Raw genomic sequence first — 24919 nt, forward strand, 5'->3', positions numbered from 1 at the left:
CTCGAAGCCCGCAGCAGTGTCCACTGAGGCCATCCAGGAGTGAGGGGCTGAGCAGAATCACAACTAAGGCCCCCTGCCCCCTCGGGTGCCTGGTGCCCCTTCCGTGGACAAGAACAGACAGCGTCTGCTCACAGTGTGGACAGAAAGGGACAAATAGGACCATGGGGCCGCGGGTGGGAACCCGGCTGCCCTCAACCAGAGGCCAGCACTGTGGTCCAGCCCTAAGTGATGTCAGCTGGTGCCCTTGGCACAGATGGGTTCTCTGTGAGAGGAGCAGTTACAAAGTAGTAGTCATGACAGACACATTTTTGCAATAAAATGAGTGTTGGAACAAGTGGTGGGATGGACGTGGAGCAGGGTGCTGGCCACCGGGGAGGCCGCAGCGCCTCGGCCTTTCCTCCTCGGCTTTGTGTCATCTAGGGCGGTCGGTGGCGACTGCATGTTAGGATGTGCTCTTTCAGAGGAGAGCCTGGCTTGCTGGTCCTGCGGTGGCTCCAGTCTGCCTGCAGTGGGCGTCTGCTCATGGCTTCCTCCATCAGGCCTCTGACTTCTGCCTGGAAGCTGGGCCTCCCCCACAGCCTGCCTGGGAGCACAGACACGATCTGCAATGGCCGCACAGCGTGCCATAGAGGACGGGGCTGCAGGAAAGGTGGGAGGCAGGGCAGGCTGGGCCTCAGCACAGGAGGTGAGGTGTGGGCCCTGTGCCATCCACTGTGATGGACCTCAGAGCTCGGCCAAGAAAGTGAGCTGAGAAGCCACCAGCGTGTTTGGGGATGTCACTCACAGAGCAGAGAGCCTGGACCACGGCGACGGCTGCTGCCAGGCCAGCTGTGGTTATGCAGGTGCAGGGGACCCTGGAGGACAGGGCGTCGCAGGCGCAGAGCCCGTCCGGGAGGTGCTCCCAGTTACTGAGGGTGTCCTGGAAGGCACCACCTCCTCTGGGTGTGGCCAGCGTGGGAGAGGCAAGGGATCGGAGGAGCTTCCCTGCTTTTGCTTAAGTGTGTTTTCTAATCTTTGTAGAATGAGCATGGATTCTTTGGTAGTAAGTCTAAGTGATGAAGTTAAACGGTCAGTGGTTTTCACGACTTTAAACCCTGGACCCCTCGGTCTGCTTCCCTGCTCAGAAGGGTCAGCAGGAGGTCCGCCTCCTTGCAGTGCGTGGGTCCCAGTGCTCTGGTGCCACCCTGCAGGGTCCTTTGGGGCAGGAGCTGTAGCTGTGGTCGGGGACAGCGCCCCCACTCAGGTGCACCCCACCCAGGTGCACTGTGGGCCCCCAGCAGGGCCAGGCCAGGGTCCCACTTCTTGTGTCCGTCATGCCTGCAGACTTCACCGCCTGCAGCACCAGGCCCTGTCGGGAGGAGCGAGTTGGCCTGGGCGGTGGGGGACGTCCAGCTGAAGGAGCGAGGGGCTCCGCACCCTGGGCATGGCACGGGTGGCCGACTACAGGCCCTGCATCCATGGGCTCCAGGGTCCCCCCACCCAGCCCGACTCCTCCTCATCCCTGAGCAGGCCTGGGCCTGCCTGCTCTGCCCTCAGGCTCTCCTCGAGGAAACCCTTACTTCCCCCAGCGCCCCTGTCAAACGTCCTCAACACCCCCCCTCTTGCTCCAGCAAACCACTCGGCTCTACCTTCCCCAGAACACCCCTCTCCCACCTGCCCCCCTGGGCCCCTGTCCCAGTCTCCTGGGAGCCGTGTGTGTCAGTTACCAGCTGCCGTAATATTGCTGCATGACAAACGTCCCCAAACTCATGTCACTGTGCCCTGTTTCCCACAAGTCTGTGCCAGGCTGGACTCGTCTTGCCTGGCTCACCCACTGAATTAAGTTTCCTGGGGTAACACATTGCCACACGCTGGGTGGCTGAAAACAAGAAAAACGTGTTCTTGCGGGCTGGAAGTCTAACAGTAAAGTGTTGGGGCCGTAACCCTCCAGGGCTCCCCAGGAGAAAGCTTTGCCTCTTCTGGCCGCTGGTGATGCTGGCAGCCCTGTGTCCCTTGTGTCCCTTGCTGTGCGGCTGCATCACTCCCATCCCTGCCTCGGTCATCACATGAAGACTCGTCACCGGATTGGGGACCACCCTCCTCCAGGATGGTCTTGTCTTAACTAATTCCATCTGCAAAGACCCCACTTCCAAACACGGTCACTTCTGCGGTTCCAGGGGGACGAGAATCTTTGGAGATGTACTTGGTCTGGGGAGCGGCCCAGGACTTTTAGAAGCTCCCAGGTGAGTAGAAGGTGTGCGTTCAGAGTCAACCGCTGTGGGGCAGTGGGGCGGGGAGGAGAGAGCCCCAGTGCCGTGGAAGAGGAGAAGTGTGTCTACACAGCAAATAGGGGGTGTCTGGAGGCTGTGAGGGGTGGGCCGTTGACAGCTGCAGGAGGGGCCAGAAGGCGAGGCACTGCTGTCACGTAAGCTGGAGGGGCATGCTGGGGCTGGAACTGGCTGGCAGGCGGGGCTCCTTCAGGATGCAGAGAGCTGGAGCATCCCTCCCTCCCACGAGCCTTTCCCCGCTGTCCCCAGACCTCGGGTCCCCTCCCTAGGCTCTTGCACACCTGCTGCGCCCTCTGTGTCTCTCTCCGGCATGTCGCCGTGCCGCCTGTGCTCTTGTCCCTTTCCCGGTGAGGAGAAAAGCCCCCGAGGGCGGGGTTTGCCATGTACTGCTGTGCAGGTGGCACCCAAACTACACCATCCCGTGGGGGGAATGAGTGATGGAATGAATGAATGAATGAATGAGAGGCAGGAAACAACGGGGCCTGGACAGGCCCGGACGACAGGGCCCAGGGGCCTCATGTCCACACACTGTGTCCAGGGTAGAGAAGGTCGCCCTGGTGCCTGACTCAGAAAGGCCCCCATCACATCCCACTCCTCATCTTGCACCGGCCCTCCTCTCCCCACCGTCTCCATGGAGGGGTGGGCTCCGGGCCCCCAGACACCGCAGGAGACGAGCGCCGTCCTGGTGCTGGATGTGCCGTGAGAGCCGAGAGCCCCCGGGCCGCCTGTGGGGCTGGCTGTGTTTGGGGTACACCTTCTGGTGTCGGGATATTTGGACTGAGGCCTGTGTCCCGTCTGCGCAGTCTTGTCTAGACAGGCCTGTGTTGGGTTCGCCTGTCACCATCTGCTGGCACTTGACCCAGGCCCTGAGGCCCCCATGCCCGCCTTCAGAGGGACTCAGAGCCTGTTTGTGCTCTGAGCACTGGGTGTCCCTGGATTTGTCCTGGACATGGGGGTGGAGGGGATCAGTGGCCGTGTAGCATCAGCCAGGGCAGCAAGTGAGGCCCACAGCCAGGCCTGTCAGGGTTCTCTGCCACTTGGAGCCAGGGGCTGTGCAGTCAGCAGGCGTGCTGCTTCTGGAACATTCCTCATGTAGCCATATGCTGGCGGTGGCAGCCTGGGCTGACGCCTTTGTGCTGAGATGTTGGGGCCCAGCCCCTGCACGCCTTTTGTGGGTTCTCAGCCGCCGCCCTGTGACCGGGCTTCCAGGGTGTCGGGAGAGCCGGCTGGCTGGCGGAGACAGCGGGACGCCGGCCTTCCGGGCCTTTCTCTGATGTCGCGCTCCTGGGGCAGCGGGTCCCCGGCTCCTGGACCTGAGACCCGCGAGTCTGCCTGGAGAACGACCTTGTTTTAAAGTCAAAGAGACTCAACTAAACAGAGACTCAACAGCATTTTTCTTCTAAAGATGTTCAGGTTAATGTAGGTTAAAACGATAATTACAGGCATATTCCTGATGTTGGCTTGTGTTTCTTACGTCTTCCTTAAGATTGAGAAATCTTAATTGTAAGATTCTGGGTCGAAAGTCAGTGATTATTTGTAGTTGTGAATCCAGATGTTTCTTCTGGGGCCACAGTGGCACTGGGGCCGTGCAGTCCCCACGGGGCCTCCTGGCAGGCCTGGACCCTCGTCCCTCCTTGTCCCTGTGGTCCCTCCTGCCTAAAGAAGAGGCCTTGGGAGCCAGGCTTTAGAGGGGGAAACCGAGGCCCAGAGCGGGGGAGCCTCCTCCAAGGCTGATTTGAGGCTGAGCAGCCACCAGGCGCTAGGGCTGTCTGGCTTCTCCCGCTGACGTCCTCCGGAATGCGGCTTCCAGCTGCCCCCTGACCCCCACTTACGCACTTGACCTCCGCCCTCAGTTCAAGTCAGCACCATGGGAGCCACAGCACAGGGCTCGGGGCGCCCCGGGCGTGAACCCCGCGTTGCCTCCTCCCACGCCCCGGCCGACAGCCGGCATCCTTCTCCCTGCCTCTGCGTCTGGGCTTCCAGCTCAGCAGTAACTATTCCCACCACAGCATCTCTCCCAGGTCGGGGCGCGGATTCTAATTATGTAACCATGTTTAATTAGAGAATCCAGCACAGGTCAGCCCGCTGGCTGCCCGGCTCCTGCAGGGACGAGCAGGTAGCCTTCCCTCTGCTTCTGCAGGTGCCCTGGGGTCTCACCGCACCTGGCCTGGCAGACCCAAGCCCTGACCCCACAGGCTCACATGCCCCTCATCCTCTGGCCTGTCACCTGGCAGGACGCACCTCCAGCTCCGTCTGATTCATTCAGCCAACCATTTCTGGCCTAATCTATGGCTGCCCCACGCCACACCCGGGAGGCTCAGTCTGGTGGGGCAGGCACAGGGATCCCCTGCAAGCTCAGCCCGGGCCTGCCTGGGGCCCACCTGCGCTCTCTGGGGGAGGGGACGCCTTCAGAAGCTGCGAGACACTCAGGGAGGGAGGGGGAGCCCACGTGGGACGGCAGGGAGACGGTGAGTGTGGGCAAGGAGGGTGTCGGCTCCTTGCCAGCTGGACTCACATGCCAACCGCAGACTGCTGGCAGAGGCTCAGATCTCCACCTGAGGTGGCGGGCAGGCAGCCCTTCCTGGCTCTGCGTCTCGTGGACGGGCTCTGGAGGCATCGGGCTGGGCAGCACACAGGAGGGTGCAGTGGGGCTGGTGCAGGATTACTGCAGATCAGGCTGGGGTTGCTGTCTAGCTGGACCAAGAGGAGAAGCAGGGTGCATTGGTCATGTGCTGGATTTTTAGGCTTCTACCACAAGCTGCTTATAACAGAAAACCCAAGTCATGGCATCTGATTATGTTTAAAATGGGGTGGGGATGTGACAGTCACCATGAGAATCTGCCAGCAGGCAGTCCAAGTCTCCAGAAGGCCATCAGCAGCCTAGGCCCCGCTATCCTTTACTCATGCTCATGCTAAAACAGCTGCCAGTGCCTGAGCCATCAGATCCATGTTCCAAGCAGGAAACAGAGGAGGGGAAGAGGGTGGACAGCAAGAGGGACAGGGAATCCTGCTCTGCTTCCTTTTAATGGCTTTCCTCAGAGGCCCACCCAGCCGTGTCCACTTAGATCTCATTGGCCAGGAGTGGGGTATGTGCCCTCCCCAGATTCAAGGGAGTCTGGGCAGGCAAGGAGAGCCTCTGCCATGGAGAGCAAGGCTCCTTCATCTCCATTTATTCATGTGTACGTGCCCCGCGTGCGTCCTCGTCTGTCCACGCGTATGTGCCCGGCCTGCATCCTGTCTGTCCACGCGTATGGACATGCACAGCTGGACCTAGGAAGTGAAGCTTGAATGGATGATCACAGCCATTACTCTTTACTGCCACATGCTGGACACGCTGCTGATGGGGAAAGTCCACACTGGGCAGGTCCACAGAGACAGGGTGCCCAGTGGTTGCAGGGCTGGGGGAACTGAAGTGACAGGGTGCCCTGGTTATCCTCACCCCCTGAACTCCCAGGAAGAAGGGAACCATGAGAGTGGAGCAGTTCCCTGTCCCCTCAATGCCTCCCTGGGACCCATCTCCCCCACAGACCCCACTGCTGGGTCTGGGGACACTGAGCAGAGCCCCCTGAGCTCCACCCACTACATCTGGGGGCTGCATCCCTCAACAGTGGGCCCGGTCACCTCCAGACACCAGCAGTGGGGAGGGGGCTGTCATCAACCCATGTCCCTTTATATGGCCGGGGCCCTTCATGCGTCTGAGCTCAGGTCCCGTTGGCCCAACTGAGTCATGGCCCTTGGCCAGGCCTATGGCCAGCAGAGGAATGACAGCCACTCAGGACAGCTGGGCACCCCAAACACCCCCTCCCCAGTCACCCCGTCCCCAGGCCCAGTGGGAATTCTGGAGTGCTTGGGGGTGCTGTGCATCCTAAACCCTAAACAGGGATGACCAGAGAGAGTGTTCCTGGGGTTAAATGAAGGAGAATGAGGGAGGGAGGGAAGACGGCACCCTGGAAAGGCAGCCTCCTGGGGGCTAGGCTGATGGCGGCCCCGAGGGAATCAGAGGACCCAAGGTGGCCACACAGCTCCACCCTCTCTGCTCCTGCACTCAGAGACTGCTGGCCTGTCGAGGGTTGTGCCCCTTGACGCTGACCTGCATTCCTGGGGACATACAGCCATGGACGTGTGTGTGTGTCAGTATGAGCACACATGCATGTGTGCATGCATTTATGAGTGTACACATGTATGTGTGTGTGCATGTGCACGTGTGTGTATGTACATGCACGGGAGCTGGCACCTATGTGCATGTTTATGTTCCTGTGGTGTGCTGCATGTGTGTGCGTGCTTTTAGGGGCAAACTCAAACATCCTCTAAAGTTACAAGGTAGGTGCTTGCTTTTAAGCATGTAATCTATCAGAATAGGAACAGAACCCATCGTTTCTAATTCTTGAGCATTTTTATCAAGAAGAGATGTTGAAAGTTATTGAATTCTTTCTTGGCTCCCGCTGAGCAAGTCATGTATTTTGTTATTATTTTTCCTGCTGGGGGGCGAGTGGTGTGATTAATTTTCCACGTGCTGCATGGCTTTGCATTCCTGGGGTCACGTGCTTGGCTCGAGGGTTCCTTGGCCACGCTGTGTTTTGGTCGCTGGGGTTTATTGAGGAGTGTCCGCCCCTGCTCGTGAGTGAGCTGACCTGTAACCTTCCGTTGCCTCTCCCGGGGAAGCCCAGAGGTGCCAAGGGTGCAGTTTGTAAAACGTGATTTTCCTGTAGCTCGCTGGGAATGTTTCCACACAGTGTCCACGAGCTTCAGCTCACTGGTAGGGGAGAGCGGGTGGTGCCCGACCGTGAGCCAGTGGTTTCCCGAGCCTGGACCGCACGCTCCTGCCCTGCCCCCACCCAGCCCAGAGGGAGGGGATCCCGCCCTGGAGTCTGGAGGCGGGCTTCTGCCTGGCTCCTTCGCCCTGAGTGGCTGTCCTGTCCAGCCCTCAGTCCCCACCCTGACCTCCTGGGGTGGAGTCCCGGGGATCTGCGGGGCCTCTGCTCTCCCCATGCCTGCATCAGCCACACTAGTTCCAGCGGGACCCTAGCACTGGCCTTCAATGTCCTGTTGTTGGGCTGACGTCCTGGTCCCAACATTGTAGAAGCAGCAGCTCACTGTGCCAGGACCACCACCCCCTCTCTGGGGTGGCAGGCCCTGACATGGGTCTTTCTCACATGGTCCCTAACCAGACCGGTCCCTCCCCTCCTACCTGGCCTCTGGAGCCTGCTGCTGTCTCCATGTCATGGTATGACAAAACCTGCTTCATATGCGGAATTTCCAGCTCTAGTGCAAAGACAGTGAACACCTAGCACAGGTGCCCCCTCTGCTACCAGGACAGACATTATTAATCAATCACAGTCTCCCTCCAGCACGATGGGACCTCAAAACCTGTGAGAATATCCAGAGGCAACAGCTAGTGCTTGGGGTTCGCGGGTAGGGCGCCCGCCCCCCTGCTGTCCTGTGTACTTTCCTCCATCTTGATTATCAAATGTGTTGGAAAAGTTAAAAGAGCTCTACAAATGCAAGGCGTCTGCTCAGGAGGAGGTCTGGCCTTGTCTCAGGAGGCGGTTAAAGAAACTGCCGGATCTGCGTGTGCCCTGGACCCACAGAGGGGGCCGCCCATCTGGAGAGCACAGGTGCCCAGTGAACGACTCTCAGGCGGGGATTCTGGGCTCCGAGGGAAGCTGGGGCGCGTGCATTTAACATCTGAACCTCAACAGGGGCATTTGGTGCTGTCTGGGGACACTTCTGATTGTCCCAACCTGCTGGGGGAGGGCTGCTCCTGACGTCTCATGGGTGAGGCCAGGGATACTGCTCAAGACCTCCCATGCACGGGCGGTCCCCGCGGCAGAGGTGGTCTGGCCCCGTCGGTGGCGCTGTGGTGGAGAGAGCCTGTCTATACCCCACCCTGCTGCAATCAGATCCGAGTCCTCCCCCGGCTCCTGCTGGGACTGCACCCTCTGCTCTGCCCAAGCACAGACTTGGTCTGGCCACAAAAGTGAGTGTGCATGACATGTGCCACTTTGGGAGAAGCCTCCAGAATCAGCACACGATGCACTGCTGGCCTGGTGATGGGAACACTGCAGATGGTGGGCTGTCCATCAGCCTGACCCGGTGTGAGGGCCACGTGGTCCAGAGCTCCGGCCGACTCCCAGTGGACTCGTGTGAGCCAGACACTGACGGAGGTTGTTGAAGCCGCTGACGCTTTGGTGGTGTTGCCGCGGCATAACCCAGCCCGTGTGACTGACACGCCTGCGTTCCGTCCCCACCGAGAAGACCAAGGAACAGAGACAGAGAAGTCGCTCTGTCCACCGTGAGGTCAGGAGAGGGCGCCATCAGCAAGTCAGGCGGGAACACCGAGCCGTGAGAAATTCCTGCAGCAGCGACCTGTGCGCACTGGATCCTCATAAACACCCCTGAACGAACGACAACCGCCCCAATGCGCGCAGCGGAGCCAGAAATTGGTGCTCAGTCGTTCGGGGGCCGGCGAGGCAGTTGGCAATGAGACAAGAGCTCTCCAAAGGGACTCTGGGGTCCTAGAGGGAGCACCACCACCTGCAGGCGGTCTAGAAAAGACTTAGCACAGAAGACACTTCCCGGGGACGCCTCTAGAAGGTGGCCAAGAAATGCTCAGAGGAAAACTTACCATCTTAAATGTTTTCATTATACACAAGAGCGAATAAAAAATGCATGAACTAAGCACTCAGTTCCAGACCATAGAGAAGAAAAATAAGATAAGGTCGGAAGCCCAAGGAAGCGGGAGGGATGTGTGAGGAAAGATAAAAGAAGTGGCTGACGTGGCAAACAGCGAAACAATAGAACCAATAAACCCGAAACCTTAACGCCTGGGAGAACCCTGTGGAGGAGTCTGGTGACCTGATCCTTGCGAGGCCTCAGGAAACTGACGCATCCCTGCTGTCAGGAGCAGCCGGGGGCAGATGACCAGCAGGCCTGCCCCCTCCAGCCTCCTCCGTGCCCCCACACGGGGACAGTGGCAGATCCACGGAGGTTGTTCTAGTCATGTGGCATTTTGTTGTTGCTTCTGTGTCTTGGTGTGAGGAACTCGGGACCACGTTAGCTCTCGCTGCCCTCCCCCCCCAACTTCGTCCCCCTGAAACCCAGTGTGCCCAACTAGGAGCTCCCTGCTCTGCTGTCAGCGATGCTGGGGGGCAGACAGCAGGGTACCCAGTTCTCGCCTCGTCCTGCCCTTTCTACCAAGGAGAAGAATATTGACTGAGCCGCAGCGAGCTGGGCTCCCAGGATGGTGCAGGGGCTCCGGGGCCCTGGCTGCCACAAAGGGGCGGCTTCTCATGGCCAAGTGATCTCACGGTGATTTGGGAGAGACCTAGAGCCCCTGATATCCAAGCGTCTGATCGCAGGTGGGGCTGGTGGGCAGGAAAGGTGCCATGTACACTCTCGTCTGGGGCCAGCTGGGGTGGGGGCCTGAGGCCAGTGCTGGTGACCAAGGGAAGCCACCACAGCTGTGCCAGGTGAGTCCTGGGACCCCACCTCCTGTGTCCTGTCCAGGAGAGCTGACCACCGACGTCTCGGGAGTCCTCAGGCCACACAGCAGCCCCGAAAACACAGGGACCCCCAACACTGAGGAAACCACGCCCCTTATCCCCTCCCCCCACCCCCACCCAGAGAAAGCGGGGGTCTCTCTAGAGCGTTGTTGGGGTAGCACTGTGGCTGGGGGCCCCCAATCCATGCATGTGGCTCCTCTCTTTGCTGGACAAATGGCCTCCGGGTGCCGCTGCCTTTCGCCTCCATCGGCTCAAGGGCCGTGAGCCGAGAGGCAGCTGCTCGGAGCGCAGGGCGTTTGTTTAGAGAGCGAACAGGCCTGTCGTCTGTCAAGGGCTGTGGCACGGACTTAGCCTTGTCATAATATTGTGGTTTTGTTTCCACTCTGTTCACCTAGAAAAATGTGAGCCCATCTCGGCCCGGGGTGCGCCACATTCCACGAGCTCCACGGGTATTTCCGCTGCCGTTCGGGAGCTCCACTCCCTGGGCCCCCAGTCCCAGAGGCCACCACTCACTGGCTGAAGGGTGACCTGCGCTCGGGGTGATGTCCACAGCCGTCTCTACCGCAGCCGAGGGGTATTAAAGAGAGTGATGGTACATGGGCGCCAGGCTCCGGGCCAAGTGTTTCCCGTACGTGACTCGGGGAATCCTCCCGACCCCTAAAAGTCAGTGCCATTCTCGCCCTGTGTGACAGATGGGGACACTGAGGCCCAGGGAGGTCAGGTCTCCTTATCCTCACAGTAGAGGCCCAGGTCATGGCTCACAGGAGCTGCCCTCTGTGTTGGCCTCTGTCGCCCTCTCCTGGTGTGGCCCCCTCCCACGTGGCACGGTGGTCTGTGTGGCCGGTAGCGCCCGGCAGCCATCAGCGAATGCCGTCTCCAAGCCTAGGTGCTGAGCGACCTCGCGGCTCCGGGCACAACGCGGGAGCCTGGGTGGCACGTGGCGAGGGACTGAGGCCTCCTGCTAGCAGCCGTTCTGGGAATGGACCCTCCAGCCCCAGGTGACCCCCAGAGCATGCAGTCCTGGCGTGGCAGCCCGGCCCTGAGCCAGAACCTGAGGGGCCGGCCTGCTGGCCGTTCGAAGCTGCAGCATCTGGGACGATCCGTGGGGCAGAAGTAGATGACCAGCTCGCAAGGGCTGGCACGCCGAGTGTGGGGTCTGCCTGGCACCCAGGCCAGGGGGCCTGCTTTGGGCCGCCAGAGCCCAGCTGGCGGCTCCCAGTCCTGCCCCCGCACGACTGTGTGGCCCCAGCTGCAGCGTGGGCCTCGCCCTCTGTGGACGCAGGCCTCTGGCCCCACGCGGTGGAGGCCAGCCTCGCCTCCTCCCCAGAGCCTGCTGTCCCTGCAGGCCAGCCTCTGAGCACCCCGCCCACTTGCTCCCTGTCCTGAGCCCTAGCCCCAATTGTGGCCCAGAGGCCCCTGCACCTGAGGGGTCCTGTCAGGCCGCAGTGCCCTGCCCGTGGCCAGCCCTCCCGTCTCCTCCCCTCTCCCCCAAGCCCACCTGCTAGCCCAGCCTGTTCAGGACTTCAATGGCACATGCAGGCTTTAGGTCCCCTGTCCTCCCATTGTCCCTAGGACTTCATCCTGGCCTCACTCATCCCCTGTCTGCTCCCTCCTCCCTCCACAACTGCCCTCTCCAGTGCCTTTCCTAGGACTCAACAACGTTCCCCTGGATCCCAGCCCTGCCTGGAGGGCCCAGAACCCACGCAGATTCTGCATGCCCCGCCTTCCTGCCCCCAAGTCCCACACCTGTTCTGTCCCCCCGTCCCACCCCCCACCTGTCCTGGCCCTCTCTGTCCCACCCTCCCACAGCCGCCCATCCCCCAGTAAGCTTGTCAGGTGCTCCTGCAGGCAGGCACCGGTGGGGTTGCAGACCCCTAACTGTTGGCCTCCGTGGTTGGTGGGTGCAGTGAAACAAGGTGCCCCCACAAGAGGAGTGAGCGTGCTGGCCATGTCCTGTGAGGAAGCGTGTCGTCAGTGGGGTCCCTGCACAGGACTGTGTCCACAGTGATGCCTCGGGAGGACCCTGGGGCTGGGTCGAGACTCCCCACCCCCGCTGTCCCCAAACCCCCCCTGACCTCGTCTGCAATGACTCAGAGTCTTGGAGATCCAGAGGCACTTTCCACAGGAGCCTCGGCTGGCCGGCATCAAACTAACCATACGCAGGGAGACCTGGGTCCCTCCCAAGGGGCCCCACCTACCTGAGTGCAGTGGCCCTGGTCTTGGCCAGTGTCCCCAAGGCTAAGGGCTGTGGGGTAGGAGGGCTCAGGTCATCTCAGGGGAGGAGAAGGGATGTTGGGGCCATTGTCCTCAGGGCAGATCAGAGACAGAGGAGACGCTGTGTCGCTGTATCCTGCACGCTTGCACGCTGTGAACAGAATTCCCATGACTTCTGTTTATGACACTTTATTAACGACTTACATTTCGGTTCAATTATTAGGTATTAGCCGTATTTCTACAAATGCACCAGGCGCTGAGACTGGGGCCTACATGTGTGCCTGTGTGTATACACGCATGTGTCTGTACAAACATATGCATCATGCACGTGTGTATGTATGTGTATGCGTGTGTGCCTGTGTAGTGCGTGTGTGCAGAATGGGGCTCTCTTCTTGAACTCTGGGTCCCACGGTGTCCATTTGCTCTGAGAGGATTTGCCAGGTTCTTCCATCTCCTCGTGTAGAACCAGGTCCCAGCCCGGAGGACAGAGCCGCAGTGGCCTCTCCCTCCCACCTCCCGGAGGGCCCCGGTTCCTGCAACTTCTGACTGGCAGGCTGGGGAGGAGTTTGTTTAATCAGATGGTGTTTCCAGGAGCCAAGTAACAAACACACTTTCCGGAAGCAACGGGAACAGCCCGTCTCCCAGGAGGGGAAGGAAAACAAGGAGCTGCTGGCAGCCACACCCGGGACAGCTGGAGGCCACCCGGGTGATGGGGCCCTGCGCTTGGCAGCTGGCAATGGGGGGACAGCTCTGCACAGCAGAGGCCCTGCGAACAGTGGCTGCAGACCCCGGGCTACTGTCTGGGCACCGAGGGCCTAACCCCACGGCCAGGCCTGAGAGCAGGTGGGGACGAGGCCACATGGAGCACTGGGGGGCCTGCAGGTGCGGTGGGGACAGAGCTCCCCCTGCCCGGAGGCCGCGGCCTCTTCCTCAGGCTCCTGCTCGTTAGAGGGGATCCTGCCTCTGTCAGGCCCTGCTGAGGGGGAGGGGGCTTTGCCCCTCAGAGATGGGACTGCAGCCTCGTCCCTGGCCCCACCTTACAGGGTGGCATGCTGGTGGCCTCACAGAGGAGGACGATGTCCTGCAGGCAGCAGGAGGGTCCTGGCCTGGGCCCCATCAGGTCTCACATAGGACATTCCATAGAAACCTCAGAGTTTCTCTTTCAAACCTCAGCCCTGCTGCAGAGATAAGTGGAGGCTCGGCCACGCAGGTGCTGCTGCTTCTTGGAGTTAGATGATTCCGTTCTGCACAGAGACCAGGGGGTCTGACGAGCCCGCCCGCTCGGCTCCAGGTCTATCTGCTGAGGTCACAGCCCTTTGCAGGTTGAGGCAAGCTGTGGAGTCAGAGTCGAGGAGAGGGTCCTAACTCCACCCCTGCTGGCCCAGCTGGCCTGGGACCTTCGTCTCCTCATGTGTGGACCCAAGTGGCAGTGTCCACTCTGCCCACCACACCGAGATGGGGAGGGGTGAGTGAGGGGCAAACTCGCTCGTAGGTTCTGCAAACTGTGAGGTGCTCTGCACACTCTCTGAGTTGCTGGGATGAGCATCACTGAGGGGACCTGCAGGCAGGGGAGGGAGTGAGCGAGGGGCTGCCCTGCCTGGGGCGGGGGTGCTGGGCATCAGCCCGTCTCCCTCCGGCTCCTGGCCTCTGGGCACCTGTGGGCTGAGTCCCACACTCATGGAGGAAGGAACAGAGCCTTTGGAGTCTGTCCAAGGTCCCAGCCCAGCTGCTCACAGGCAGCCCTGGCCTGGAGGTCCTGAGTCCCTGGGACTGGGGAGGAACAGAAATCCAGACGTCAACCAGGTGATGCTCACGTGCAGTCAGGTTGGCGGCCCCTTGGCCAAGGGGCAGGGGAGGGAAAGGCCTCGAGCTGTGCCCCTGGGGGAGGCCGGACTGTGGGCCCTGTGGGGCAGGGGTGATGCAGAAGCAGCTCGGGCCTCAGCCTCAGCATCAGATGGGGTTAGTTCCGTCTCGTTGGCCAGGAGCCCCCGGGGCCCCTTTCCGCTCTGTGTCCTTCGTCACCCAGAAAGGAGCTCGCTGTGCAGGGCGTCATTGCAGGCTCGGCGCGGGCGCCTCCGGGAGATGCACCTTGTATTTTTAGTCTGCGTTTCAGCTTTGCTGGCGAGCCGCGGACACGCGCTGCTACAGGAGGAGGCGAAGGGAGCTGTCACTCTGCACTTTGCCTCCCTGTGCTACAGCGTCCCCTCCCTGGGCTGCGTCCTCCACTGCCCAGGAATCCTGGGGCTGGTGCGGGGGCCCTGGGGCCATCTGCTCCCCGAGGACACGATGGACCTGCAGCCCAGCTGGGAGAAAGGGGGCGGCGGGGTGGGCCCTGAGCGAACCCTGGGTGAGCTGGTGGCAGGCAGTTTAACAGCAACCAGACAAACCCCATAGGGGAGACCCGGGCCCCTGCGAGTTGTGCTGCCTGGTCGGCCCCTGGCTCAGCAGGTGCATCCGGGGGGCTGTGGGGAGACTCACCCAGAACTCACCAGCTTCCTTCACTCCTTGCCCGGGTCTGGGCGCATCAGGGAATTGCAGCAGTGGGTCTGCCAGCCTCGGTCAGCTGTGGGGGCGCCTCCCTCCTGCTATACTCTGCCTGGTGCCCCAGGACCCAGGGCCTCCCCGGGGTCTGCAGGGGAGGGGCTGAGGTGCTGGAAGCTGGGCACAAAGGGCAGGCCAGTGCTGCAGAAGTCCTGGCTCTGGCTGGGCAGCCGGGCCTGACCTCTCTGGTGGGCATCTCCTGGCATGCCAGAAAGGCCGCGCATCCTGGCGCCTCACTGCTACAGGCACTTCTGAGAGAGACGCAGAGCTCTGGGTGCTGGCAAGAGCCCTGCTCCTCCACGGCCCCCACCGATGGGGCTGCAGGTGTGTGCCCACTCCTGACCATGCGGCTAAGGCCTGGGGAGGGCGTGACCCTGTGCCTGAGCAGCGCCCCTGCCCTACCCCCTCCCCCCCCATTCAGCAGGCTCCGATGGCCCCAGCCCAGGGACAGGACCTGCAGGAGCGCCCCCATCTCCCGGGGCCCACATCAGGCTGCCTCCTGTGATTCGGGGCCCCTGTGTTTTGGGGGTCACCTCACTCCTTCCCTGCACTCACCCTGCAGGCTGGATTTGCCTGGGCCTCCCCTGTGCACCTCTGTGTATATTTGGACATTTCCAGAATGAAAGGTCTGGAAGCAGCCACCGCAATCGCCGTGTGCCTGTCAGCTGGCTGAGGTGTCGGTCACTTTCTTGTGGGGAAATGAGCGCTGGTCTGTTCCGCTGCCTTCTGTAAAGGAGCCAGCTGCCCGGGCCCTCATCCCTCAGGGGTCTGGAGACAGCACCCTCCCTGACTGACGTCCCCTGTCTTCTTGTGCCTATGGTGGGCTGCCTAACCGCAGTGGCTGAAGCCATCTCTCAGCCCCATTGGGTGGCTGAGGGTCAGCTGCCCTGCCCAGCCCATGTCCGCGCAATGAACACCAGTCTGCCCACTGCCCGCCTCCCCAGGCCACAGAGGCCAGGCCAGGGCAGCTGTGGGGCCACCTGTGTCCAAACACCTTGCGCAGAGTCCGCAGCTTGTCCTGCTCCTGCAGAGCCCGCAGTCCCGCCAGGCCAGGCCCCCAGGCGGTTCCCACACGGCTGCCTTTCTGTCCAGATGCCAAAGCCACGTGTGTTCCACAAACCTGGCTGGGCTGACGCCTGGCTCTCCTCCACCCCACACTCCCCCGGGGCACGAGCCATGTGCCGCGAGAGGTGTCCCTTCTGGGCAGTGGTGGCGGCAGTGGGGGACAGCCGGGCCTCCTTCCCTCACAGCCTCAGCGGTGCCCCCACAGGCCAGCGGGCTGGTGGTGGAGCAGGGACGCAGTGACCCAGGGTGGGGTCTGACCTTGTCCCGACCTCCCCAGACTCCTGGGTCACCTGCTTGTCTTCTCAGTTTCTGGGGGCCACTAGCCCCTCCTGCTGCCACTGGGCCAGCCCCCACCGGGTGTTGCTCAGCCTCCCTGCGGGGGAGGCTGCAGGGGCAGATAGGAGTTCAAGCGGGGTGGACCTGCCCCTAAAAGAGTGTTTGGGGGCATCCCTCCTCCTCCGGCCTCAGTTTCCCTAATCTGTGAGGGCTGGACCCCACTGAGGCCTCTCCAGGGCCCATGGTCCACCGTCTACGAGGTTCCCGAGGGCCTGCGGTCTCCACACGGTCAACGATGCCACAGCGAGGAGCCTGGCGGCCAGGAGGCTTTGGGAACCTGGTACCCATTAGCAATCCCTCCCCATTCTCCTCTTGCTCCAGCCCCTGCAACCACTAATCCACTTTCTACAGATGTCCCTGTTCTGGAAAGTTCCCATGAATAGAATTATGCACTATGTGATCTTGTGTGTGGCTGCTTTCATGTAGCATGAAGTTTTTGAGGCTGATCCATACTGTAGCATGTGTCAGTACATTCCTTTTCACGGCTGGGTAATATTCCATTGCATGGATGGACCACATTTTGTTTATCCACTCATCTGCTGGTGGACATTTGGGTTGTAACTAATGACATTTTGGCTATTGTGAATCATGCTGCAACAAACATTTGTGTACGAGGTTTTGCGTGGATGTATGTTTTCATTCTCTTGGGTGTGTACCTAGGAGTGGAATCGCTGGGTCAGATGGTAACTCGATGTTTAACTGTTTCAGGCTACAAATGTGAAAACCCATTTATACTGTCTTTTCTGTTTCCCTCTGTAGTGACCTTTCTCAATGTTCTTTGCTTCTTCATGTCAATTCAAGAAGTAGTGTTCTTCTGTTTCAGCCTAAAGGCCTCCTTTTAATGTCTTGTAGGGCAAGTTTGCTTGTGATGGATTCTCTCATATTTTCTTTATTTTTTTTCTATTTTGTTAAAGTCTTATGTACTATTTATATTTTTATTGTTTTATTTCATTATTTATTGTATTTGTCTTAGTTTCTCTTTTATTTTGAAGAACAGTTTCACTGCATATATTATTCTTGGCTGACAATCTTTCTTTCGATGGTTGAATATGGCATCCCGCTGCTTTCTGGCCTCCATGGTTTCTGATGAGAAACCAGCTTCTAATCTTACCCTGGATACCTTGTACGTGACGAGTCACTCCTCTCTCACTGCTTTTTAAAATCTCTCCTTGTCTTTGATTTTTGACAGTTTGATTATGACGTGTCGAGGTGTGGATCTCTGAATTTATGCACTCGGAGTTTGTTCAGCTTCTAGACTGTGTGGATTAATGTTTTTCATCAAATTTGGGAAGTTTTTGGCCATTATTTTTTCAAATGTTCTCTCCACCCTTTGCTCTCTCTCTGCTGTTTCAGGGACTCCATCACGTGCGTGTGGTGTGTTCCACAGGTCTCTGCTCATGTTTCCTCACTCTGGTTTTTTTCTGTTCCTCAGACAGGATAGGCCGACCTGTCTTCAAGCTCTCTGATTCCTTCTTCTGCCGGCTCAGATCTGCTAGTGAACCCCCTAGAGAATCTTTCATTTCAGTTATTATACTTTTCAACTCCAGAATTTCTATTTGGTTCTTTTCATAATTTCTGTCTCTTTGTTGATATTCTCTATGTGGCGATACATTGTTATCACACTGTATTTTTGTTCCTTATACATGGTTTCCTTTACCTCTTTGAACATATTTAAAATAGTTGATTTAAAGTCTTTGTCTAGTTAGTTTAATGTCTGGACTGCGCCAGGGACAGTTCCTAGTGATTGCTTCTTTCCTGCATATGGGACATACTTTCTTGTTTCTTTGCATATCCCAGTTTTTTTTTTTAAACTGGACACCTTAAATAATATAATGTGGTAACTGGAAATCAGATTCTCTTCCCTTCCCAAGGTTTGATGTTGTTACTGTTTGTTGTTATACTGTTATTATTTGTTTAGTGATCTTCCAATTCTGTAAAGATTGTATTCTTTGTCATATGTGGCCAGTGAAGTATCTCTTTAGCCAGCGTAATGGTCAGCTAATGATTGAACAGAGATTTCCTTAAATTCTGGAGCCAGTGAGTTTCCCAGTCATTGCTGAGGGGCTTTGTGTGTGTGTGGGGGGGTGCACCTTGACAACTCTGCCTCAGCCTTCACTTCCTGCCTAAAGATGAGCCAGAGGTCAGAGCTCAGGCTCTTACTGAGCGTGTGTGCAGCCCTGGGCATTCTGGGTTCCTAGGAACATGCAGGAACTTGTCAATTCTCCCCGTGAACTTCTCATTCCCCAACTTTGCCTTTTGAGCTTGTTTGTTAGTCTATTTTTTGCCCCAACTGTTATCCACTGCCCCAGGACGCTGTGATGTTGAGCAGTTGACTCCGATTTTTTTAAAAACAAACACCCTCGGGGAAATGGCTGTTTCTGCTGGGCAAGCTCCAAGTCAAGTCAGATGAAGACAGCCTCACAACTGGGGTCTTCCAGGGACCACTAGACAGATCAGATATGATGCTTCTCTGGGATGGAACTTTGAGGGGCTCCACTTCCATTCCATCCCCTCCAGAGGCTGCCAGGCTGCTGGTTTTCAAGGCTACTAAGGAGACAGGATGGGCAGATGGTTGAAGGGCAAGTTAAAAAAAACAAAAAACAAAGCTGGGGCTGGCCCCTGGCCGAGTGGTTAAGTTCGCGTGCTCCGCTGCAGGTGGCCCAGTGTTTTGTTGGTTCGAATCCTGGGCGTGGACATGGCACTGCTCATCAAACCACGCTGAGGCAGTGTCCCACATGCCACAACTAGAAGGACCCACAACGAAGAATATACAACTATGTACTGGGGGACTTTGGGGAGAAAAAGGAAAAAAATAAAATCTTTAAAAAAAAATGCCACAAAGCTCATGGATCTTACCAAGATTCAGCCATTTTTCTTGAGTAAACGTTCCTCACTGCAAGTCTTTGGTTAATTTCCAGAGGTCTGAAAAAGTTGATTCTGACTCTTTTGGCCAGTGTTCTCATTGCTTTTATGACCAAGAAGCTTTTCAGATGTCCTTATTCTGTCATTTTACTGATATCATCTTTCAGAGCTTTAAAAACAGCTTTATAGGACTAAAATTGACATACGATAAACTGCACACATGTAAAGTACACAATTTGACAAATTTTGGCATGTATATACACCTATGAAACCATCACCACAATCCAGATAATGAATGTACCCATCGCCCCCAGTCTCCTCCTGCCCCCCTGTGACCCCTCCCTCCTGCCCTCTGCGCTGCCCCCATCTCCAGGCAACCGCTGGTCTGCTTCCTGTCGTTGTGGATTAGTTTGCATTTTCTACAATCTCATGTGAGTGGAATCGTTCTGTCACTCAGCACGATTGTTTTGAGATTCATCGGCATTGCTCTGTGTACCAATGTTCCATGTCCGTTTATTACTGAGCAGGAGTCCGTCGTATGGACGTACCACAGTCAGTTTATCCACACCCTGGCTGATGGACAGTGGTGGTGCTTCTTGTTTCTGGCTATCACAAATAAAACTGCTGTGGACATTTGAGTACCAGCCTTTGTGTGGGTGTATGCTTTCATTTCCCTTGAGGAATAAAATGGCTGGATCATATGGGAGATAAATGTTTAACATTTTAAGAAACTGTCCAACTGTTTTCAGACGTGGTTGTGCTGTTTCACAGTCCCATCAACAGTGTATGGATCGCTCCACATCCTCATCAACACTTGATACCGTCAGTCCTTTTGTTTTCAGCCATTCTAGTAGGTGGATAGTGGTATCTCATTGTGGTTTTAATTTCCCTGATAACCAATGACGTTGAGAATTTTCACATGTTCTAAATTACTATCTGTATATCTTCTTTGGTTAATTGTTCAAATTTGTTGCCCATTTTTAAAAGAGGTTATTCATTTTCTTATTTTATTGCATTTTAAGAGTTCTTTATATATTCTAGATAGGAGTCTTATCAGAAATATAGTTTGCAATTATTTTCTCCTAGTTTGTGGCTTGTCTTTTCATTCTCTTAATGTCTTTTCGAGAGCAGACATTTTAAATTTTGATGAAATCTAGTTTATCAGTTTGTTCTGTATGGACCATCATTTTCATCTTGAATCTAAAAAATCTTTGCTTAACTCAAAGTTAAAAAAGTTTCTCCTATGTTTCTTCTAGAAGTTTTACAGTTTTAGGTTTTACATTTAGATCTATGATCCATTTCGAGATAATTTTTGTATATGGTACAGGGTATAGATAAATGCTCACTTTCTCCCCATATGGCTAGCCAATTGTTCCTATAGCATTTGTTAAAAAGACTCTCCTTGGGGCTGGCCCTGTGGCCAAGTGGTTAAGTTTGTGTGCTCCACTTCAGCAGCCCAGGGTTTGGCTGGTTCAGATCCTGGGTGCGGACCTGGCATCGCTCGTCAAGCCCTGCTGAGGTGGCGTCCCACATAGAAAAGCCAGAAGGACCTACAACTAGAATATACAACTATGTACAGGGGGACACTGCGGAGAAGAAGGAAAAAAAAAAAAAACAAGATTGGCAGCAAATGTTAGTTCAGGTGCTAATCTTTGAAAAAAAAAGGGGGGGGGGTTGCCTGAAGGGTCAATGTTTAAAAAGAAAAAAAAAGAACTGACTTTCTTCCCTGAACTGCCTTTGCATTTTTCTCAAAAATCAGTTGTCCATATGAGTGTGGGTCTATTCCTGGACTTTATTATGTAAACACCTTATCTTAGTTACCATCTTTATAAAATCTTGAACTCAGATACTGTACACCCTCCAACTTTGTTCTCTTTCAAAGTCGTTCTGGCTCCTGTAGGTCTTTTGCATTTCCTTACAGATTTTAGAATAAATTTGTCAAATCCTACCAAAAAAAAAAAGAGAGCCATTTGATTTGATTTGATTGAGATTTGTTGACTCCATAGATTAATCTGGGGAGAACTGGTCCCTTAAGAATGTTGAGTCTTCCAACCCGTGAAGCAGAATAGCTTCCATTTCATTCGGTTCTCTTTATTTTTTCTCAGCAAATTTTGTTGTTTCATGTGTACACATCTTTCACATCTTTCGTCAGATTTATCCTTAAATTTTTCATTTTTGTCACTCGATTATAAATGGTATTGTTCTTTTCATTTCGGTTTCCGATTGCTCGTTGCCAGTGTGTGGAAATACAGCTGAGTTTTGTGTGTTGATCTTGACCCTGTAGCCTTGTTAATCTCACTCGTTGGCTCTAGTAGGGTTTTTCCAGCCTCCATTAGGTTTTCTGCACAGATGAGCTTGTCGTCTGCATCCTTTCCAATCATGACGCCTTTCGTTTTCTGTTTTCTCTCCTAACTGCCCGGCTAGAACACTGTGGAAGCGGGGAGAGCAGACATCCTTCCTTGTCCCTGATCTTAGAGGACGTTCAGTCTCGCCATTAAGCATGACGTCAGCCGAGGGTTTGTAAATGCCCTTTATCGGGGGAGGAAGTTCCCATCTATTTCTAGTTGGCTGAGAGCTTTTATCAGAATGGATGTTGGATTTTGTCAAATGCTTGTGCTGTGTCTGTTGAGATAATCACATTGTTTTCCCCTCAGCTTATTAATATGGTGAATTACGCTGATTGAATTTTCAATGTTAAATCAAACCTGAATTCTCGGGCTAAGCTCCACTTGGTTGGGATGTATTATCTTTGTTATGTATTTCTAGATTCAATTTAAGAAGCTTTTGTTTAGAATTATTCGTCTATGCTCATGAGATACGTTTGCCCGTATCTTTTCCTTTTCTCCTTGTAGTACCTTGTCTGAGTTTTTATATCAGGATAATGCTGGTCTCATAGAATGACTTCGGAGTAATTCCTTTCCTTTCAGTTTGTGAAAGAGTTTACGAGGAATTGCTGGTAGTTCTTCCTTAGCGTCTGATGGAACTCACCAGTGAAGCCAGCTAGGCCTGGAGCTGCCTCTGTGGGAAGGCTTTTAACTACAAATTCGGTTTGCTGAGCCGTCCTCTGGTGCACACGCGGGAAACTGCGTCTCCCTGTGCTTCTCTGGGAGAGCTGTCTCCTCTCAGGTTCTGTCCTACACACTGTAGCTGCCTTGGTCTCCCCAGATTCTTGGCTTCCCCAACTCAGGATGACCCCCAGCCTCCACCGGGGGCCCCTCCCTGCTCTGTGGCCTGGAAACTCTGTCCAGGCAGCCAGCTGGGGCGCCCCCAGCTCACCTCGTCTGTTTCCCATCCCTCCTCCTTCGCAGCTCTTTGTCGCTTGATGTTCGGCACCTTGAAAATGTTTGGCCTGGTTTCAGATGTTTGGTCTGGCTTTTGGTTGTTTCAGGCGAGAAAGTAAATCCAGTCCCTGTCACTCCACCTTGGCTAGAAGTGGAAGTCTACCATCTTGGGTTTTTTTAATTAGAGAATAATACATGTTTATTGTAGGAAATCTAGAAAATGCAGACAGGTATGAAGAAAAAAGTAAGAGTCACAGGTGATCTCATTGGCAGCTGACATGTTTGGTGTTGGTAATAGTATAATATTTTCTAGTCTGATGTGCCGCAGCCCAGCAGAGGGGTGCCCCACCTCCAGCCTCCTGGCACTGCTGGGCCAGCGCTGGACTGTGAGGGGCCACCGCCCACACTGACTCCAAGAAGCCAACGTGTGCCTGGGGTGCAGGGCTGAGGCCCCGAGGGCGCCCTGCTTCCCCTCCTGCAGCTGGCAGAGAGACCTCTGCCCGGGCCCCTGGTGCCGCGGTGTCTGGGAGAGCAGTCGTCCGCGCTTGGTCCCACCAGTGTGGGAAAACTCACCAGGGGGCTGGGGCAGTGCCACCCACGGATCTGTGGAACCCCGGGGCAGCAGAGTTCCCTGACTCTCTGAGCACGGCTGTTAGGCCCCCTCCATTGTGTAAATGGGTCTTGGTGCTCAGCGCTTCCTTAGAGCAGATTCCCAAAACTGGAACTTGTGGGTCAAAGTGAGAGAGCGCTGCAGGCTCTGACATTCGGTCAAGTCTGCCTCCAGGAAGGCGGTCTCATCTACCGGGTGACTCTTGTATTTAAAAGAACAGTTTTTAAACAGAGCAGAGCAGCACGCAGAAGCCGAGAGGCTGCACAGGGTTCTTGATGTTTGTGACTCGGTCAGGCCCTGTAGATGGCACTCCTGGGGCTGGCTCCACGCCGGCTCCCTGTGGCTGGTGGGCACCCCATTGCCTGTCACAGGGCCCACAGTCCTCAGCACATCCTTCCAAGTCCAGGTTTAAGCTAGAAACCTTTCCTCCTCCCCCGGGCCTGGGCGTCTCCTGGCCGGTCCTCTCTGTGTCCACAGCTGGTGGGCAGGACCTCGGTGGGGCACCTGGGGCGCTGGGAGAGGGGCCGGTGGCACACCCGCAGCCTGACCTGGGACTCACAAGGGTGGACCTGTCACGGGCTCCCCCCAGAAAGACACTTTGTCCCCAGCCCTGACTCCGGGCACTGTCACAGCCCCTAAACCCTCAGCCTGGAGCTCAGGGCCCTGCAACACCCCCTGGGCCCAGACATGGGTGGGACAAGGTTGAGTTAGCCGAGGGCGCCTCTCGGCGGGAAGCAGCCTCCCTGCGTGGACCACAAGGATGCATAGGGGCCTAGGGACCTGGGCCAAAGGGAACCCCTGTCTGTACAGCTGTGAAGGCTGCTCCTGCGGCTGCCACTCTGATTTCTGCAAAGACGGCTTGTGTGACAATGAGCTCAAGGAGATGGTGGGGCAGGTGCCGCCCAGCAGCAGCGGCCTTGGGAACCAGGCACTGCTGGATGTGGGAGACCCACGGCTGAAACTAGGAAAGGGCTGGACATGCTGGGACGCGTTGGTCATCCTAAGTGCGACCTCCCTCCCCCCAAGGGGGAGAACTCTTAACAGCAAGAGCAAAAAGCCTTCTGTGTCCTCCGTTACCACTGTCCGTCTGGCCCGCGGGACACTAAGCTTTGGGAGCTGTTTGTCCTGACGCCACCTTCAGGGAGGGCATGCTTTCAGCTGCTGCATCCGCAGGTGCAGGAGGTGTGACGGCTCCAGTGGCCGAGACACAGCAGAGCCCACCCAATGCTCCGCATTGTCCCCTGAAGACAGGCTCCCCTGCCCGGCCGGGGCTGAGGACAGTGTGGTACACACCAGAGCGGATGCCCTATACCCCGTCCCCTGAGCCACCTGGGCCGGCCCCTGCCCCTCCCCGCTCAGCCTCCACCCTGGAGCCACCTCGCTGTGGACAGCGTGGGCCTGAGTCTGGGGTGGTCCTCTCTGCAGGGCGGGGCCAGAACCCTCAGCTCTCCTCGGCCTCGGCTCCTCTCCCCAGTGGGCACGGTGCACCCTTCTGTTCTCCAGCTGTGCAAACAGGCTGCAGAGGGTCAAGGCTGAGCAGTGGGCTGGAGAACTCACACCTGGGGACGCGGAGCCAGCAGAGACAGCAGAGCCCGGAGCTGGCCCCTCCTTGGAGACCTGGCTCTGCCTGTCAGACTGTCCGCTCATGCTGCCAGCACCAGGACCCACCCTGGTCCTGCGCGCCTGCTGTCCTCTGACGAGGGGTCTGAACTCCTGTTCTGGGGGAAGACCGGTGATAAACAGGAAGCCAAGCAGGCACTTGTGGGGAGCAGAGGAAACGAATACAAGCGGAGGGTAGAGATGGGGCGGGCAGGAGCCTGTGGAGCAGAGCCCCGGCTGGGCGAGGAGCCACTCAGGGGTCTGGGAGGAGGATGTTCCGTTAGGAGCAGCAGGTGCACAGTTTCTGGATGTGACCAGAGGCCGGGCTGAGGGGGCCGAGGCGGAGGGGACAAGGGGGAGGGGGCAGGAAATGGGCATGTCGGGTGCCTGGGACGCACAGGAGGTTCCTGTTGAACTCTGGATGGACGAGGCTCCTGGAAGGTTCTAGCAGGCAGGGGCAGATCTGATCTAGCGGAACGGCATACATTATGTAGAAAGGAAGAGGGGGGCTGGCAGGCCTGGCGGCTCACCCACGGCCGGGCATGGAGCGGGGCCGGGTTCCAGGGGCCTGGCTGGCCCACTGTCAGTCACACTGTGCCTCTCCCGTGGCCGGCGGAGAGCCCTCGAGTCTTCTTCCACACC

General features: G+C 56.8%; 1 long non-coding RNA gene across 1 annotated transcript in view; it reads left to right on the forward strand.

The window, feature by feature from the left end:
* Nucleotides 1-1901: 1901 nt before the first annotated feature.
* LOC138920948 (uncharacterized) overlaps nucleotides 1902-24919 on the forward strand; it is a 33437-nt gene continuing 10419 nt past the window's right edge. The window contains exon 1 of the long non-coding RNA XR_011433031.1: nucleotides 1902-2222. This is a non-coding gene — a long non-coding RNA (uncharacterized lncRNA). The remainder of the gene's footprint in view (nucleotides 2223-24919) is intronic.

This window comes from Equus caballus, chromosome 26 (genome assembly GCF_041296265.1).
Source record: "Equus caballus isolate H_3958 breed thoroughbred chromosome 26, TB-T2T, whole genome shotgun sequence".
Classification (NCBI taxonomy): Eukaryota; Metazoa; Chordata; class Mammalia; order Perissodactyla; family Equidae; genus Equus; species Equus caballus.